The following is a 19,782-nucleotide window of genomic DNA, read 5'->3' as shown; positions in this document are numbered from 1 at the left end:
GATGACATTTTTCACAGAACTAGAACAAAAAATTTCAAAATTCACATGGAAACACAAAAGACCCCAATAGCCAAAGCAGTCTTGAGGAAGAAGAATGGAGCTGGAGGAATCAACCTTCCTGACTTCAGATTATACTACAAAGCTACAGTCATCAAGACAGTATGATACTGGCACAAAAACAAAAACATAGACCAATGGAAAAAGATAGAAAGCCCTGAAATAAACCCATGCACCTAGGGGTACCTTATTATCGAGAAAGGAGGCAAGAATATACAATGGGGCAAAGACAGCCTCTTCAAAAACTGGTGCTGGGAAAACTGGACAGCTATGTGTAAAAGAATGAAATTAGAACACTTCCTAACACCATACACAAAGATAAACTCAAAATGGATTAAAGACCTAAATGTAAGACCAGAAACTATAAAACTCTTAGAGGAAAGCATAGGCAGAATACATGATGACATAAATCAAAGCAAGATACTCTATGATCCCCCTCTTAGGGTAATGGAAATAAAAACAAAAGTAAGCAGATGGAACCTGATTAAACTTAAAAGCTTTTGCACAGCAAAGAAAACTATAAGCAAGGTGAAAAGACAACCCTCAGAGTGGGAGAAAAATAATAGCAAATGAAACAACTGACAAAGGATGAATTTCCAAAACATACAAGCAGCTCATACAACTCAATATCAGAAAAACAAATAATCCAATAAAAAAATGGGAAAAAGACCTAAACAGACATTTCTCCAAAGAAGACATACAGATGGCTAACAAACACATGAAAGGATGCTCAATGTCGTTCATTATTACAGAAATGCAAATCAAAACTGCAGTGATATATCACCTCACACTGGCCAGAGTAGCCATCATCAAAATGTCTACAAACAATAAATGCTGGAGAGGGTGTGGAGAAAAGGGAACCCTCTTAACTGTTGTGAAGTGAAAGTCACTCAGTCTTGTCCAACTCTTTTTGACCCCGTGGACTGCAGACTGCCAGGCTCCTCTCTCCATGGAATTCTCCAGGCAAGAATACTGGAGTGGGTTGCCATTTCCTTCTCCACTTGCACTGTTGGTGGGAATGTAAATTGATACAACCATTATGGAAGATGGTATTTTTTATTACTTAAAAAACTAGGAATAAAAATATGACCCAGCAATCCCACTCCTACACATGTATCCTTTGGAAACCAAAATTGTAAAAAACACATGTATCCCATTGTTCACTGCAGCACTATTTACAATAGCTAGAACATGGAAGCAGCCTAGATGCCCATCGATAGATGAGAGGATAATAAAGTTGTGGTACATATACACAATGGAATATTCAGTTCAGTTCAGCCGCTCAGTTGTGTCCGACTCTTTGCAACCCCATGAACCACAGCACGCCAGGCCTCCCTGTCCATCACCAACTCCTGGAGTCCAACCAAACCCATGTCCATTGAGTCGGTGATGCCATCCAACCATCTCATCCTCTGTCGTCCCCTTCTCCTCCTGCCCTCAATCTTTCCCAGCATCAGGGTCTTTTCAAATGAGTCAGCCCTTTGCATCAGGTGGCCAAAGTATTGGAGTTTCAGCTTTAGCATTAGTCCTTCCAATGAATATTCAGGACTGACTTCCTTTAGGATGGACTGGTTGGATCTCCTTGCAGTCCAAGGGACTCTCAAGAGTCTTCTCCAATACCACAGTTCAAAAGCATCAATTCTTCTGCGCTCAGCTTTCTTTATAGTCCATACATATAGTCCAACTCTCACATCCATACATGACCACTGGAAAAACCATAGCCTTGACTAGACGGACCTTTGTTGACAAAGTAATGTCTCTGCTTTTCAATATGCTGTCTAGTATTACTCAACCATTAAAAGGAACACATTTGAGTCAATTCTAATGAGGTGGATGAACGTAGAGCCTATTACATAGACTGAAGTAAGTCAGAAAGAGAAAGATAAATATCGTATACTAACGCATATATACAGAATCTAGAAAGATGCTACCGAAGAACTTATTTGCAAGGCAACAGTGGAGAAACAGACATAGAAAATAGACTTATGGACATGGGGAGAGGGGAGGAGGGGGTGAGATGTATGGAGAGAGTAACATGGAAACTTACATTATCATATGTAAAATAGATAGCCAATGGGAATTTGCTGTATGTCTCAGGAAACTCAAACAGAGGCTCTGTATCAACCTAGAGGGGTGGGATGGGGAGGGAGATGAGAGGGAGGTTCAAGCAGGAGGGGATATATGTATACCTATGGCTGATTCATGTTGTGGTTTGACAGAAAACAACAAAATTCTGTAAAGCAACTATCCTTCAATTAATAAATAAATAAATTAAAAATACCATATTATCACCTCAATAGATGTAGAAAAAAATATTTGACAAAACTGAACATTCATGATAAAACCCTTAACAAAGTGGGTATAAAGGGTACCTCAATATAATAAAGGCCATGTGTGGTGAGCCACAGCTAACATGATATCCAACAGATATCCAACTATATCCAACTGGTATCCAACTATCTAAGATCAAGAAGAAGACAAGGATGCCTATTCACACCACTTTTATTTGACAAAGTATTGGAAGTCCTAGCCAGGGCAATTAGGCAAGAAAAGGAAATAAAAGTCATTCAAACTGGAAAGTAAGAAGTAAAACTGTTGTTATTTGTATATGAAATGATACTATTTAGAGAGAACCTTAAAGATTTTGCTTAAAATTTGTTAGAACGAGTAAATGCATTCAGTAAAGTCATGGGATACAAAATCAATATACAGAAATCTCTAGCATTTCTATACACTGATAAACTATCAGAAGGAGAAATTAGGAAAACAGCCGTATTTACAGTTGCATCAAAAAGAAAAAAATTCCTAAGGGTATACTTAACCAAGGAACTGAAAGACTTGTACACTGAACTCTGAAATTGATGAAAGAAATTGAAGAAGACACAAATAAATGGAAAGACATTCTGTATTCATGGATTGGAAGGATTAATATTGTTAAAATGTAATCTACAGACTCAATGCAATCCCTATCAAAATTCCAATAGCATATTTAACACAACTTAAACAAATAATTCTAAAATTTACATGGAACCTCAAAAGGTCCTGAATAGCCAAAACAATCTTGAGAAAGAAGGATAAAGTTGGAGACATCATGCTCCTGATTTCAGACTATACTGTAAAGCTATAGTAACCAAAACAGTATAGTACTGGCACAAATTCAGACACACATCCCAATGGGACAGAGTGAGAGCCCAGAAATAAACCCATGCACACATGGTCATTTAATTTACCAAAAAGAGCAAAGAACATACAATGAAGAGAGGATATTCTCTTTAATAAATGAAGTTGGGAAAACTAGACAGCCACATGCAAAAGAGAAAAAATAGACCTGTCTTTCACCACACACAAAAGTTAACTCAAAATGGATTAAATACTTGAAGGTAAAGACCTGAAACCATAAATCTCCTAGAAGAAAACATGTGCATTGACAACAGTCATTGTGATGTTTTTGTGGCTATAACTCCAAAGACAAGGGTAACAGAAGCAAAAATAAACAAGTAGGACTATATAAAACTAAAAAGCTCCTGCATAACAAAGGAAACCATCAACAAAGCAAAAAGACAACCCACAGAATGGGAGAAAACATTTGCAGATTATATATCCCATAAAGGATTAACATCTAAAATATATAATAAACTCATATGATCCAACAACAACAGAAAACCCAATTAAAAAATGGGAAGATGATTTGAATAGACATTTTTCAAAGACACACAGATGGCCAACAGACACAGACAAAGATGTTCAACATCACTGTTAGGGAAATACTAATCAAAACCCCAATGAGATATCACCTCACCTGTATTTAGAATGGCTATTAGAGGATAAGAAATGAAAAATGTTGGAGAGGTTGTGGAGAGAAGAGAACACTTGTACAATGTTGGTGAGACTGTAAATTGTTGTAGCCACTATGGAAAACAATAAAGATTCCTCCAAAACTTAAGCAAAATCTGTCATATGACCCAGCTATTCCTTTTTTGGTTATTTATTCACAGGATATGAAAATGCTAATTTGAAAAGATATATGCAGTCCTATGTTTATTGCAATGTTATTTATAATAGTCAAGATAAGCAACCTAAGTGTCTGTTAATAAATGAATGGTAAAGAAGATGTGGTATATGTACAATGGAATACTACTTACCCCTAGGAAAGAATTAAATCTTGCCATTTGTGACATCATGGATGGACTTTGAAGGTATTATGCTAAGTGAAATAAGACAGAGGGTGAAAGACAAATACCATATGATTTTGCTTATATACGTGTCTGAGCCACCAGGGAAATCTCATACACGGATCCCCAAAAACCCAAAACACATGAGTGAACAAAATAAAATTAAAACAAATACATAGATACAGAGATCAGATTAGCAGTTACCAGAGGGAAAGGGGGTTGGGTGGGTGAAACAGGTGAAGGGGGTCAACTGTAGTGTGTGTGTGTGTATGTTTGTGTGTGTGTGTGTGTGTTAGTTGCTCAGGTGTGTCCAACTCTTTGTGATCCCATGGACTGTAGCCCACCATGCTCCTCTGTCCATGGAATTCTCCAGGCAAGAATACTGGAGAGGGTAGCCATCCCTGGAGATCGAACCCTTCCCTTCTTCCCGACCCAGGGATCAAACCCGGATCTCCTACATTGCAGGTGGATTCTTTACCATCTTAGCCACCAGGGAAGCCCCAGCTGTAGGGTGACTTGTGGTGATCACTTTGTAGGGTATGCAGATGTTGAATTTTAATGCTGCACACCTGGAATTAACATAGTAAAAAAGTGTTTAATCCCAGGGAGAGAAGTTGAATTGGAAGATGAAGGATATGGGAAGGTTTTCACTTTACATATTTCTGTATTATTTTTTTCTCAAGTTTTATATATTACTTAACAGAAAGAAACATTTGAAAACACATTTAAAAAATCAATCAGGCAAAGCACAATGAATTTAATGGCTCACTTTAAAAATACTGAAATGAACTAATTCTTAGTTTAAAAAAGACCAAGAGAGAATACACTGTTTGGATGTTCCTTCTGTCTCCTCCAAGAAGAGTATGCTTTTCAAGCTCCATAGAGCTTGAAAATACATAGAGGAAAATGAAAGATAGGAGAAGAGATCCAGGCTTCAAATACTTACCTGTCAGGGAAGTGCTTGTTAAAAACTGTTGTTAATTAACTTGGTGCAAAAAATGAAGAATGGTGGAGATAAAAGAGACCTTTATACAAAGGAATTTGAGTACTTGTTTTAGAAGATTCCCTTTATGTAGACTATCCTCTCCAAGCACTCTGGGGAGTATCTGCCAAGCTTAATGGCTATCCTGACCCTCCCAACTGCATACCCTTTTAATGCATGGTACAGAGAAAGGGCATAACAGAGAAATCTGTACATTACTACAGATCAAGGTCAAAAGCCCTACCAACTTCCCATTCTCAAAAGCAGGAGCAGAAAAAGTGGGAGGGCGATAGGGGGTCGTCTGGTCTTGGTGGCAGGAGAGAGAGCCACCATATCATTCTCTGCTAACCTGACACCTGTTTTCAGCAGGTGACTTAATCACTAATCCCTTAAAATAGATGCTCATGACTTAGCAGCAGCAGCATTCCCTAAGCATTCTGGGTTTCTAGTTTAAAAAAAAATGCTCTTTAATGATTTGTTTTAAAGAGCCATACATTTTCATAGTATGAAATTTGGAAAATATTTTGGAAAACACACAGAATTAAGAAATCAAAATTAAGAAATTTTCTAGAAATAGCCTCTGTTAATATTTTCTGTTATAGTGTTTATTATTTTTCTCTGATAATAGTGGGATATACATAGGATTAAATTTTGGAAAATAGAGACAAACTTACAGAATAAAAGAAAACTTCCTGTAATTTTACGACTGCTGATATTTTGATCTTTTTCCCTCGTCTTTTTACACACACACACACGCACACACAGGTAAATTTTAAATAAAATGTAAATCATACAGTATATGTAGTTTTGTATCCTATTTTTTTATACTTAATGTTATATTGAGCATTTTTCTTGTCATTAGTATTATTCAAGAACATGATTATAATTGGTCATCAACTATTTTATTAGGTAAATTAGCCACAGTTCATCTAACCTGTATCTCAGTGAAGTTTGGCTTGTTTCTACTTTTTTACCATTTGAAAATAATGCCATTTTAAACATCCTTGTATAGAAATCTTCACCAAGGATCAGTTTCTAAAGGTTGAGTTTGTAGGTCAAAGACCATGGACATTTTTCAGGGTTTTAGTACATACTGTAGCCTTGTCCTACAGGAAGGCTGTGCCCTTTCACACTCCCCCAATGAGCAAGCCAGTGCCCATTTCTTGTCAACTTCTATTAGATTTGTGGTTTCTGTCTGAGAGGCCTTCCTGCTTTGTGCAATCCCATCGCACCACTGCCATCTTGTGTTCTCCCTCTGTGGCTTTTCTGGGAGAGAAAGTCCTTGTACTCTTTGAGACACTCCTCCTATATTCCTCCAAAGACCTTCACTGCTCTGAGCTCATTTCTAAGTTTGCTTGGAGGTGATGTGGATTCCCCTCATTTGACCAGCTTGACAATTCCTGTCCTGCCCTCAGCTTATAACTTGTCTTCTCTGCAAAGCCTCCACTGACACTCCAGGCTTGTTTAAGACCCTCTCCTTGGTACTCCCCTCAGTCCTTCCCCTGTCAAAGTTCTTGTCACACTGTATGTGTGCTCAGCTGTCTTCCCTCCAGATGTGAGCTCTCTGAGGATACAGATGTGTGTCTTTTCCTACTGTTCTCAGTGCCTGACGCTGCACTTGGCTGATGTGGATGTTCCAGGGATGCTGAATAAATGCTTACTTTATTTTAAAAATTCTTGAATGCTCATCTCTATTTCCATACCATGTATTTTATCCTGAACCCCATAAATATTTACTTAGAACTTTTCTGATTATATAAGCATCTTGTAGTTCTATTTATTTAATCTTATTTTTTTCTAGCTTTATTTATGTATAATTCACACATAACATTGTGTAAGTATAAGGTGCACAGCATGATAATTTGATATATATATATAAATATATGTATATATAGTAAAAGATTATCACAATAAGCTTAGTTAATACATTTATCACTTCACATAGCTACTATGGTAGGGTTTCTTTATTTTTTTGCTGTGAGAACTTTCAAGGTCTACTTTCTTAGTACTTTTCATGTATGCAATGAAGTATTGTTAACTATAATCACCAGGCTGTATATTAGATCCTCAGACCTTATCCTAGTACAAACTTGAAATTTCTACCTTTGACTGACAAAATCCAATTTCCTCACCAACCTCACCTGCGCCCCCTCCCCCAACTGGCGAACACCATTCTCGTCTCTGTTTCATAGAGTTTAGCTTTTCTAGATTCCATATAAAATGTGAGATTACACATTATTTGTCTTTCTCTGTCCTTATTTCACTTAGCACATGCTCTTAGTTTTCATCCATGTTGTTGCAAATCCTTTATTTCTTATGACTGAATAATATTCCATTAAATATATATGTGTATATATATATTTTTTAATCCATTTATTCATTAGTGCGCCTTTAGGTTGCTTCCCATATTGGCTATTGTAAACAATGCTGTTATGAACGTGAAACAGTAGATATCTATTTGAAATAGTGATTTCATTTCCTTCCACTATATACCCAGAGTGGAATTGCTGGATCATATGGCAGTTTGGGACTTCCCTGGTGGCTTAGAGGGTAAACGGCCTGCCCGCAATGCGGGAGACCCGGCTTCGATTCCTGGGTCGGGAAGATCCCCTGGAGAAGGAAATGGCAACCCACTCCAGTACCCTTGCCTGGAAAATCCCATGAACAGAGGAGCCTGGTAGGCTACAGTCCATGGGGTCGCGAAGAGTCGGACACGACTGAGAGACTTCACTTTCACTTATGGCAGTTGGTAATTTTTTGAGGGAACCTCATACCATTTTCCACAGTGGCTGTGCCAGTTTACAGCCCCATGAACAGTGCACAAGAGTTTTGCTTTTGCCACATCTTTACCAATACTTGTTATTTGCTATCTTCTGGATAATAGCCATTCTGGCAGGTGTAAGGTGTCATCTCATTGTGCTTTTGGTTTGCATTTCCCTGAGCATTAATGGTGAGCACCTTCGAATGTGCTTGTTGACTATATATCTTCTTTGGAAAAATGTCTATTCAGGCCCTTTGCACATTTTAAAATTAGATTATGTGAGGGTTGGTTTTTTTTTTCTTTTTTTTGCTATCAAGTTATGTATTAACAATATTATGTGAATTAACCTCTTGTCATATATGTGATTTAAAATGTTTTCTCCTATTCTGTAGATTACTTTTCATTTTGTCAATCAACCTTTTTTTTTTCTTTTTTGCTGTTTAAACTACAGAAGCTTTTAGTTTGATGTGGTCCCACTGGTTCATTTTTGCTTTTATTGCTTGTGCTTTAAGTGTCATATCCAAAAACTCCTTGCCAAAATCAGTATCAAGGAAATTTCCCTCAATGTTTTCTCCTAGGAGTTTTATGATTTCAGGTTTGACATTCAAGTCCTTAATCTATTTTGAGTTAATTTCTTAATATGTTGCAAAATAGTGGTCTCGTTTCGTTCTTTTGCATGTGGCTGTCTAGTTTTTCCAACTATATTTATTGAAGAGACTGTCCTTTCTCCACTGTATGTTCTTTGTGCATTTTTTGTAAATTAATTAATCATGTGTGCATGGGTTTATTTCTGGGATCTCAATTCTGTTCTATCGATCTGTGCGTCTTTTTTTTTTTTTTTTTTTTTTTTTAGCTAGTACTTTACTGCTTTGATTTCTGTACCTTTGTAGCATAATTTGAAATCAGGAAATGTGATGCCTCCGTCTGTGTTCTTCTTTCTCAAAATTGTTTTGGCTATTTAAAATCTTTGTGATTCTACAGGATTTTTAGGATTGTTTTTCTACTTCTGTAAAAGATGTCACTGGAATTTTGATAGAGACTGCATTGACTCTATAGATGGGCTTGGATACCTAGCAATTTTTAATCATCTTTTGATAACCTCAAATTGACCTAAGAGACTGAAAAAGGAAGAAAGAAAGGAAAAAGAATGAGGAAGAGAAAGAGAAGGAGGAGATATATATTATAATATAAATTATACTTTATATTTCTGTATGACTTTATAGTTTACAGTGTCCTTTCATATGCTTGTGGAAATTCTAAGCCCTCTGCCAGAAAGGATGGATCTTTATGCTGAATGCTGTGATAGTACCCTGTATCTTCTATCACACCTCTTGCAATTGTTGGCATATCATTGTTAGTGTTCACTGATGTATCCCCAATACCTAGCACAGTGCTTAATGTACTGTGGCTATTTGGTAAATATTTATTAACAAAGAAAAAGCATTATTATTTCCATTTCATAGATATATCATTAGAGAACTGACATTTCATTCTAGGGAGCTGGATACCAAGTTTGGTGTTCTTTCCACATCAACTAATGTAGAGTACATTTTTCATCCTTGAGAGAAAATGGAAAAGGAGAATAAGTGAAGGAAAGAAGAGAGGGAAGAGAGGAGGAGGAACTCATAGGGATGAGGAGAAGTGATTTGAAATTGATGCCTGATGATGAAGGGAGGATAAATGCAGAGCTTTGATGCACATAGGATGTGACATTTGTGGCTCCACCAAGCTTAGTAAACCAAGATTCCACTCAGAACTGGAGTATTTTAAAACAAGTCAAACATGAAAATTCAATATTACTATCCCCCATAGTAGCTTTTTATACCCTCAGGCCAATCAATGGATGGATTACCACAGCTTTGAGACTGCACTAAGTGGTAATAGTGGGAGAAAAGATTATTCTGGTGATGCTCTCCAGAGAATCATGGGAAGGATCTAGCTGCCTCCTCCTGGCTTCATACAACTGAGTGTAGAGGGTTAAACGAAGCTTTTCTGAGACCAAATAATACTATGACATAGATGTCACTACTCTCCATTTGACTACACCAAAGCCTTTGACTGTGTGGATCACAACAAATTGTGGAAAATTCTTAAAGAGATGGGAATACCAGACCACCTTATGTGCCCCCTGAGAAATCTATATGCAGGTCAAGAAGCAATAGTTAGAACTGGACATGGAACAACCGACTGGCTCCAAATTGGGCAAGGAGTATGTCAAGGCTGTATATTGTCACCCTGTTTATTTAACTTATATGCAGAGTACATCATGAGAAATGCCAGACTGGATGAAGCACAAGATGGAATCAAGATTGCCTGGAGAAATATCAATAACCTCAGATATGCAGATGATACCACCCTTACGGCAGAAAGCAAAGAGTAACTAAAGAGCCTCTTGATGAAAGTGAAAGAGGAGAGTGAAAAGGCTGGCTTAAAACTGAACATTAAAACGAAGATCACAGCATCTGGTCCCATCACTTCATGGCAGATAGATGGGGAAACAATGGAAACAGTGAGAGACTTTTTTCTTGGGCTCCAAAATCCCTGAGATTTCATGTCTGCTGCCATGAAATTAAAAGATGCTTGCTCCTTGGAAGAAAAGCTATGACAAACCTAGACAGCATATTGAAAAGCAGAGACATCACTTTGCCTACAAAGATCCATCTAGTCAACGCTATAACTTTTCCAGTAGTCATGTATGGATGTGAGAGTTGGACCATAAAGAAAGCTGAATGCCTAAAAATTGATGCTTTTGAACTGTGGTGTTGGAGAAGATTCTTGAGAGCTCCTTGGACAGCAAGTAGATCAAATCAGTCAGTCCTAAAGGAAATCAGTCTTGAATGTTCATTGGAAGGACTGATGCTGAAGCTGAATCTCCTATACTTTGGCTACCTGATGTGAAGAGCTAACTTCTTAGAAAAGACCCTGATGCTGAGCAAGACTGAAGGCAGGAGGAGAAGGGGATGACAGAGGATGAGATGGTTGGATGGCATCACCAACTCATTGGACATGAGTTTGAGCAAGCTCCAGGTGTTGGTGATGGACAGGGAAGACTGGCATGCTGCAGTCCATGGGGTCACAAAGAGTCAGACATTACTTAGTGACTGAACTGAACTGAACTTTCCATTTATAGCATTTTTGAACTCTTGGAAACAACAGAGCATAGAAGTTAAGAGTATGGGCTGTGCAGGTTGGATGCATGAGACAAGTGCTCAGGGCTGGTGCACTGGGAAGACCCAGAGGGATCGGATGGGGAGGGAGGCGGGAGGGGGGATCGGGATGGGGAACACATGTCAATGTATGGCAAAAACCACTACAATATTGTAAAGTAATTAACCTCTAACTAATAAAAATAAATGAAAAAAAAAAAAAAACACTCTAAAGAGAAAAAAAAAAAAAAAAGAGTATGGGCTGTGGAGCCAGACTGCTTGGGCTGGAATCTTGATTCAATCACTTCCATTTTGTGTGATCTTGGGAAAGTTTCTCAACCTGTCTACAATCTAGTTTCCTCATTTGCAAATTGGGAATAATAAAAGTACTTAACCCAGTGGGATATTGTGAAGATATAATGGGATAATGCACATAAAAGGCATTTAACAGAGTCTGGCCCACAGCCAACACTAAATAAATATTGACTCTCTTTTCTAGGATTGCCTTCTAGTTGCAGACATGGAGGAAAATGTCTGCAGATCTGTTCAGTAAGCAATGAGCATGGTGCCATTTTCAGTTGCCTGGGATCCTCTAAGAATTCCTATGTTCTTGAAAGTCACATATGAGAACATATCTTATGGTATCCCACCCTTGACCAAAGTTTCTGGGAAAGTGGGTAGACTCCTCAAGAGCCACTGGCAGTCACCCCCTTTGAGTACTTCACCCTCTACCCACACCTCAGCTAGGTTCCAGAGGTTACATGACATTCTCTTCCCTTAAGTTGTCTTTGATATTTACTTTAAGGTGATTCCAGACACAAGACTAGAGTTGGACACCAAGAAAACTACTGCAGATACTCCCAAAAGTTAGTCCTAGAAAACTCAGCAATTGGAATTCAGTATTTCCTTAGACACACTAATTACAAATGATCTAGGTCAGAGCCAGTAAATGATTTGTTTGGCTAGCATGTTATCCATTTAGTCGTATCTATCTATCTACCTACCTACCTACCTACTTATCCACCTACCTAGCTGACTTTCAATACTTTTAGTCAGGGCATGTACTCTCCAAGGGCTTCCCTGGTGGCTCAGAGGGTAAAGCATCTGCCTGCAATGTGGAAGACCTTGATTCGATCCCTGGGTTGGGAAGATCCCCTGGAGAAGGAAATGGCAACCCACTCCAGTATGCTTGCCTGGAAAGTGCCACAGATGGAGGAACTTGGTAGGCTATAATCAGTGGGATCGCAAAGAGTCATACAGGATTGAGCAACTTCACTTTGTACTCTCCAATCTGTTGACAAACTTTTGTTACTAGCTTGAGCAGACAGATGCCCCATTCTAGATTCAACTTGCCAACAAAATCTAATATTTATTATTTATTTGTTATTGATAATTATTTTCTATATGGTGGGCCATATGCTCCTCTTTCCTTAATCTAGCTACCCATTGAATACCTAATACTGTCCGAGTTTCTCTCCAGTGCTTACTAGGTCCTTCATGACCTGGCCCCTGATCCCACTTCCATTTTCTTCTCTTGCTCCTGCCCACTCTTCCATCTATTCTAGCATCAAAACTTTAAGTTCCAGTCATAGGAGCTAAGATGGTTCTTGGCACTCTTTATGTATATATTCACCTTCTTGCCTTTACAAATTTGTCTCTTATCACATAACCTGACTAATATCTCCTAATATATTTGGACTTAGTTCAGTCCTTACATTATTTTGGAATCTTTCTTGAATCCCCTTGTGCAGGATCAGATTCTCCCTTCAGTTTTCTCATAATACTCTAACCAAATGTCTATTTTAGTCCTTACACACTGTGTCATAATTCATGTACTGTGTTTTTGTCCTTATACCTCCTTGGCAATAGAAATCATGTCTTACCCACTTTTCAATGCCCATCATGACTAGTATACATGAGGCTCTCAATAAGTGTTTATTGAATGAATTCCTGGATGATTATGACTAAAGATATAAAAACAAGCAATAAAGAACATAAGAAATTTATGAGACACTATTAAAAAATAGATGAAACCAAAAGGCAGAATTAAATATACTTTCCAGAAACAGCAGTATAGTTATTAAAATAAAAACCTAATCTATGAAATAAATAGCAAATCAGACAGAATTGAAAGGAGATTGATGAATTGAATGCAGGAGAGAGAAGCTAAGATGTAGAAAACATGAAAGAGAGCTAAAGACACACAAGCACACACATACACACTTGCATGCCACATACAATGAGAAAGACTAAAGTAAAATGAATTGTAGAAAAGGAATATTTGAAGAGAGAATGGTTGACAGTTTTATAGTGTTGATAAAAGGTAGACATTCTCTTTCAGGAATCATGAATCTTTTGTTTATCTGACAGAAAAAAAAAAAAAAAAAAGGAAAATGCACACCTAGACATATGAAAATGCCAAAACGTTAGAGAAGAAAATGTCATAAAGGCAGAAAATAGACTTCACCTATAAAAACATAATAATTAGAATGACAGCAGACTTCTCAACCATTACAATGGAAAGTAAAGCACAATGACTAGACTAACAGGTAACGTGGAACAAGGTTAGGTAAAGATGTACAGACCTGAGAGCCTGGGGCTATATTTAGAAACAGAAAGGGATATGGGTATGGCTTCACCCATAACTTAGAGGAAATCCTCAAACGAGCTCACATTTGGAGGAAAGGAGCATATTATGATATCAACATCCAAGGACTCCCTCTCACCTCAGAGGCAGCTTAAGATCCAAAATAGAAATTGCATCCATCTAATGTGCTGCTTATATGAAGGAGTGAGCCACCAGCAGGACTGTAATTTTGCCTCTCACTCTTGGTGTTTCAGGGCCCTAGTATGGGTGATTTGGAACCCAATGTTGGCTGTAAGTAGATAGCCTCACATTCGCTTCTTTTAAGGCAAACAGGGAAATCTTATGATTGCTTATCTCTAGGCAGCCTGTCCTCTCCATAGTCCAGAGTTGGGCCCCTCTGGTGGAGATCACTTTATGTTCATTTAGTGTGACTCCAAATCTTTTCATTTTCCTCATAAGCCATGATGTGCAAGAGGTTATGAAATACTACTCGAGGTAATACTCTTGTAGGGAGGGAGGATTAGGTGTGAATAGGGATATATCTCTGCCTGGGAAATTTCCCATTACCTAGTCCAACTATTAGAAAGGTCTGATAAGTCCAGACAAGTTCACTCTGCAGCAGTTCACAGATCCAAGAGAGCAATAGCTTTCAACTCTGTTAGATCAGTGATTCCTAAAATTGAATGTGATAAGACTCTCCCTGGCAGGCACATTAAAACAGTTTCCTGGGCCCTTTCCCCAGAGACTGTAATTCAATACATTGGAGTGGCTCATGAATTTGCATTTTTGATCAGCTGATACAATGCTGCTGGTCCAAGGCATTGAAATTACCATAGAAAAAGATGGGGAAAAAATTGGGGAGGGGATGTGGAGGGAGGAAAACACTGAAATGCCAGAGTCCCTGCAGCATGTATTTGTATATGACATAGCTTTTTGGGGGGATGGGATGGGTGAACCTATGAAAATTCCCAGCCTTTACTCTTCTACTCTCCCCTGCCACCTAAAGATTGTTCTGGCTTTGCATTCTGTTTCCTGCCCTCCTCTGCACAATGAGGGGACTAATTCCTGAGTTTCGAGGGGCAGAAATTGGAGACCAGGAGATAGAGAGCCAGAGAGATGAAAGGAAAGGGAAAGAGTGGAAAGACAGGAAGCTCATGGCCCAGTGATGGAGGACTTTTCCAGCAGTTTAGGGGAGGGAGGTGGAAGCAACTGTGGGGCATGAGGGAAGTAGATGAGAGAAGAAAGGGAATTTCTTCGAGTGTTATGACCTCAGGGTGCCAGAGTGTGGTCTGGGGCAGGCTACAGGTATTTGAGAAATGCAGGAAATAGCTTAAGTTATTTTGAAGTTATTTTTTGATTGTTTGATGGTGTGTCTTAGGATATGACACTGCTCTGAAACTCTGGTCTTGGCTTCATTAGAGTTACAATAGCATGACAGTTCTGATGCATCGTGTTTGGGACACTGGGGGGCCCAGGTGGGACCACCCAGTCCCTCATCCTTATTAAGACCCTCCATGTTTCTCACTGGGCCAGCTATGCAATGGTTTCATCCTGTTATCCTGTCTTGAGGCTTTCTTCCTCCTTCCCTCCACACACAGCCATTAGGCTAGTCCGCATAGACGAGAATTCTGATAACAATCACTAGCATTCAGTGGCTTCTGCCACAGAACCCTTGGCCCCCTGGAACGTTAGATTCCCTACTGTTGTAACAGGCTCTTATGTTCCCTCTAAGATTCTTCTAGTAGAAGGATTGTTACAGATTCTGCTGACTATTGGTTTTAACCAAAACACTTTTCAAGGCATTCAAGGCTTCATAGCACTATGCTTCTAGTGCTCTCTCTAGATGCATGTATCTCATTTTCCAATACCTCTATCCTTTGAATATTTACTTAGTTTCCCACCTCCATGCCTTTGGACATGCTGTTCTTGCCACCTGGAATGCTCTCCTTATCACTTCTGCCTAAAGAGATGAACCCATGCCCAAGGCCTCGCTCAAATGCCTCCTCTTTAGGAGACTCCTATGGTCATCTCTACTCATCCTTCCCACTATGAAACTTTATTTGTACTTCCCTGTGCTACAGACTCTGCTGATACTGTAGTTGTCTGTGTTCTAGTCTTTCAAGACCTGTGCTGTCCAGTGTGGTAGCCAGAAGCCATGTATGGCTATTTAAATTAATTAAAAGGAAATAAAATTCTAAATTTAGTTCCTCACATTTAAAGTGCCCAATAGCCCATGTAGCTAGTAACCATCGTACTGGGCAGTATGGATAGAAGACATTTTGAAAGTTGTAGTGGACAATGATGAGACCATATATCATTTACTCCTCTTATTTTCATTGACTAAAAGTCAGTGTGAATCAACTAGAACCTTACTGGTTGTTTTATATTGATGTCTTAACCAGAATGGGAGCTTTATATTTCTATATTTTATACCTGTTCCTTCCTCTCTCTTTTTATATCTGTTCCTTGCTCTTTTTTATAATTTGTATTTTTAAAAAATAATTTTATTTTTATTTATTCATTACTATTTATGTAGGCTGTGCTGGATCTTTGTTGCTGCACAGACTTTTCTCTATTTGCTGGGAGCAGGGTCTACTATCTAGTGGTGTGAGGGCTTCTCATTGTGGTGGCCTCTCCTTTTGTAAAGCACAGGATCCAGGGCACTCAGGCTTCAGGAGTTGTGGCACGTGGGCTCCACATGAGCTCGGTAGTTGTGGTTCCCAGGCTCTAGAGCACAGGCTTAACAGTTGTGGTGCATGGGCTGAGTTGCTCTGTGGCATGTGGGACCTTCCTGGACCAGGGATCGAGTCTGTGTCTCTTGCATTGGCAGGTGGAAGGGAGGCCCCTATATTTCATATTTTACACCAATTTCTTGCTCTTTTTCTTTTTACAACTTTCTCATAGGCTTTATTTGACCTCTACAACTTATTCAAGCTTACTTTTATTTATTTACTTATTTATTTTTATAATGTTGTGTTGGTTTCTGCTGGCCAACAACTCAAATCAGCCATACATCAGCCAAATCACACATATATTGCTCTCTTTTTTATACCTTTTCCTTGCTCTACATTCTGATGAAGCTCTGTCTCCTTTTTCTGTGGATTGCCTTCATTACAAGGCCATTCCAAAAAAAAAAAAAAAAAAAGGCCATTCCGGGAGTTGTTTGCTGCTTCATCTTTCTCCAAGGTGTCCCAGGTCACTTCCCAAGGCTTACCCCATTACCAGTATTCTTCAGTAATGAGGCCTCTGCCTTGGAGGAAAAGAACAGCTTCTGTAACTCTCATAGTTACACTAAGCTGCCTGTCCTTCTCGACAGTCCCTTGTGCCTGCAGAGTGAGAAAGACATGGACACGAGGACACCTACAACAATTAGCAATGACATTTGACTTCCTGATTACCATCTTGTAAAATCAGTTGTCTGCAGAAGGCTTCTGGGAAGAAACCACAAAACCAGAGTGACCACAAGAGGGCACCAGCACACCTTCAACAACATTTACCTCCAAAACCCCCGGGAAGATTTCTGTTGCAAGGGCAGGGTAGAATGAATCACATAGAATCTGAAAGGAATAGAAAAAGAAAAAAGAAAAAAAAAATTTCATCATATTATGTCTAACTGGAAGACCTGCTTGCCAGGCTTTTATTTATGCACCCAGAACCTCCTTATATATAGGAATAACAGTCACATTATACAATAATAGCCAGACAAGGGATTAGATTGAAAATATTCCAAATGGGGATATGAATAGGTCAGTAGACTTTAAAACAGAATAAACCTCACTTCGAAGCAAGGTAGCTATGGAAACATTACCAAAATCATTCTCTAACTTCATGGCTGCCGTGGTTTCTGCTGCCAGGAAATGCTGTCAAGGGACGACAGAATATTATTTTCTTATAAATAATACAACATAGGATCCTATATGGAAAGTTGCAAGAAATTAGATTTCAGAGGTAGAGATGTTTCAACAAAAATACCCAACAGCTTTAATTTGGTTTCTGATAACTTGGCTCTGGGTTTGCAGTTGTTAAGTTTTTCTCTGTTTCTGTTTTCTGTTGCAGAAAGAAAGGGTGCCTTTGAGAGATTTATTATTTCCATGTCTCTGGATATATTTTATACATACAAATATGTGCACAGTTAGCATGGCTGATAGAAGTCATCTGTTCACCTCTGGTGTGACCCATAAGGGCAAGTGACCTATATTTAGACCTTAGACAAAGGGTTTACTTTCCAACAGGGGATGGGCCTGGAGTTACGCAGCCTAAGGTGACAGGGTCCTGCCATTGGCTCTCTGAGACACTACACCAATTACCCATTCCCTTGAGATTCCTAGCAAACCTTAATGAACACATGAAGACCATTATATGTGTCTGTTCTCTGACCATGCTTAATCCTTTGAGTTTTTTTTCTTCTTCTTCTTCTTCTTCTTTTAATTTAAGTCTTATCTGACTATTTTGTGACCCCATGGACTATAGCTGGCCAGGCTCCTCATTCCATGGGATTCCCCAAGTAAGAATACTGGAGTGGGTTACCATTTCCTTCTCCAGGGGATCTTCTGGGCCCAGGGATCCAAGGATCCAACTCACAGTTCCTTCACTGGCAGGCAGATTCTTCACCACTGAGCCACCAGGGAAGCCCCGGACCATTCTGATCATGTAGTTGGAGGTGTGGATAAACAAAGTAGGTTGGCACTTCCTTGGTGGTCCAGTGGTTAAGAATGCACCTGCCAATGCAAGGGACATGGATTCGATCTCTGGTCTGGGAGGATCCCACATGCTGCAGGGTAACTAAGCCTGTGCGCCACAACTACTGAAGCCCATGTGCCTAGGGCCTGTGCTCCACAACAAGAGAAGCCCCAGCAATGAGAAACCCGCAGACCACAACTGGAGAGTAGCCCCGCTCACTACAGCCAGAGAAAACCCATGTGTAGCAGGGAAGACCAAGCATAGTCAAAAATAAATAAATAAATAGAATTAAAAAAGAAAAAAAAAAACAACACCCAAAAAACAAAGTTGTGAAAGGGGTAGATGTTTAGTAAGTTAGGAAATGTGGTACCTGCCCTGGAAATATGGTAAATGTCATGCTGGTAGGTGCCATCTCCTTTTCCCCATTCATTCCAACTCTTCAAGCCATAGGCCACTACTAAATACTTTCTTCTGGACGTTTTGTGTAAATGGAATCATGCGGCATATTGTTTTCTTATGACTGGCTTCTTTCACTTAGCATAATATTTTCAAAGTTCATTCATGTTGTAGCATGTACCAGTACTTCATTTCTTTATATTGCCAAGTAATATTTGATTGTGTGTGCGTATACCACGTTTGATTTATCCATTCACTAGTGGATGGACATTTGGGTTGTTTTTATTTTTTGCTTATTGTAAGTAATGCTACTATGAACATTCATGTGCACATTTTTGTGTGGATAAATAATCTTATCTTTCTTGGATATATACTTAGGAATGGGATTGCTGGGTTATAGGATAACTCTATATTTAGCATTTTGAAGAACTGCCAAATTGTTTTCCAAAGTGACTGAAATTTTACATTTTACATTCCCATCAGCAGTAAGGGTCCGATTTCTCCATATCCTCACAAACTCTTGTTTTTTTATTAAAACCATAAGAGTCAGATACGACTGAGTGACTTCACTTTCACTTTTCACTTTCATGCACTGGAGAAGGAAATGGTAACCCACTCCATTGTTCTTGCCTGGAGAATCCCAGGGACGGCGGAGCCTGGTGGGCTGCCGTCTATGGGGTCACACAGAGTCGGACACGACTGAAGTGACTTAGCAGCAGCAGCGGGTCTTAAGTGGTATCTCGTGTTGTTTTGATTTGTATTTCCATGATAGCTAACGATGTTGAGCATCTTTTCATGTGCTTATCAGTGATTTGTGTATCTTCCTTGGAGAAATGTCTATTCTGATTCTTCAACCATTTTCAATTGGATTATTAGTCTTTTTATTGTTGAGTTGTAAGAGTTCTTCATAGTCTATTTAAAGTCCTTTACCAGAGATACAATTCAAAACCATTTTTCACTCTGTGTGTATTGTCTTTTCACTGTTCTAATGATGCCTTTTG

At 38.9% G+C, this 19,782-nt stretch overlaps 1 long non-coding RNA gene across 1 annotated transcript in view; it reads left to right on the top strand.

Moving 5' to 3' along the window:
• LOC122676151 overlaps positions 1-19,782 on the top strand; it is a 68,235-nt gene that overhangs the window by 28,321 nt on the left and 20,132 nt on the right. The gene's annotated exons all lie outside the window — the stretch shown is intronic.

This window comes from Cervus elaphus, chromosome 19 (assembly GCF_910594005.1).
Source record: "Cervus elaphus chromosome 19, mCerEla1.1, whole genome shotgun sequence".
NCBI classification, from domain to species: domain Eukaryota; kingdom Metazoa; phylum Chordata; class Mammalia; order Artiodactyla; family Cervidae; genus Cervus; species Cervus elaphus.
Note: the sequence above shows the minus strand (reverse complement) of the source record. Positions and strands in the feature narration are given on the sequence as shown.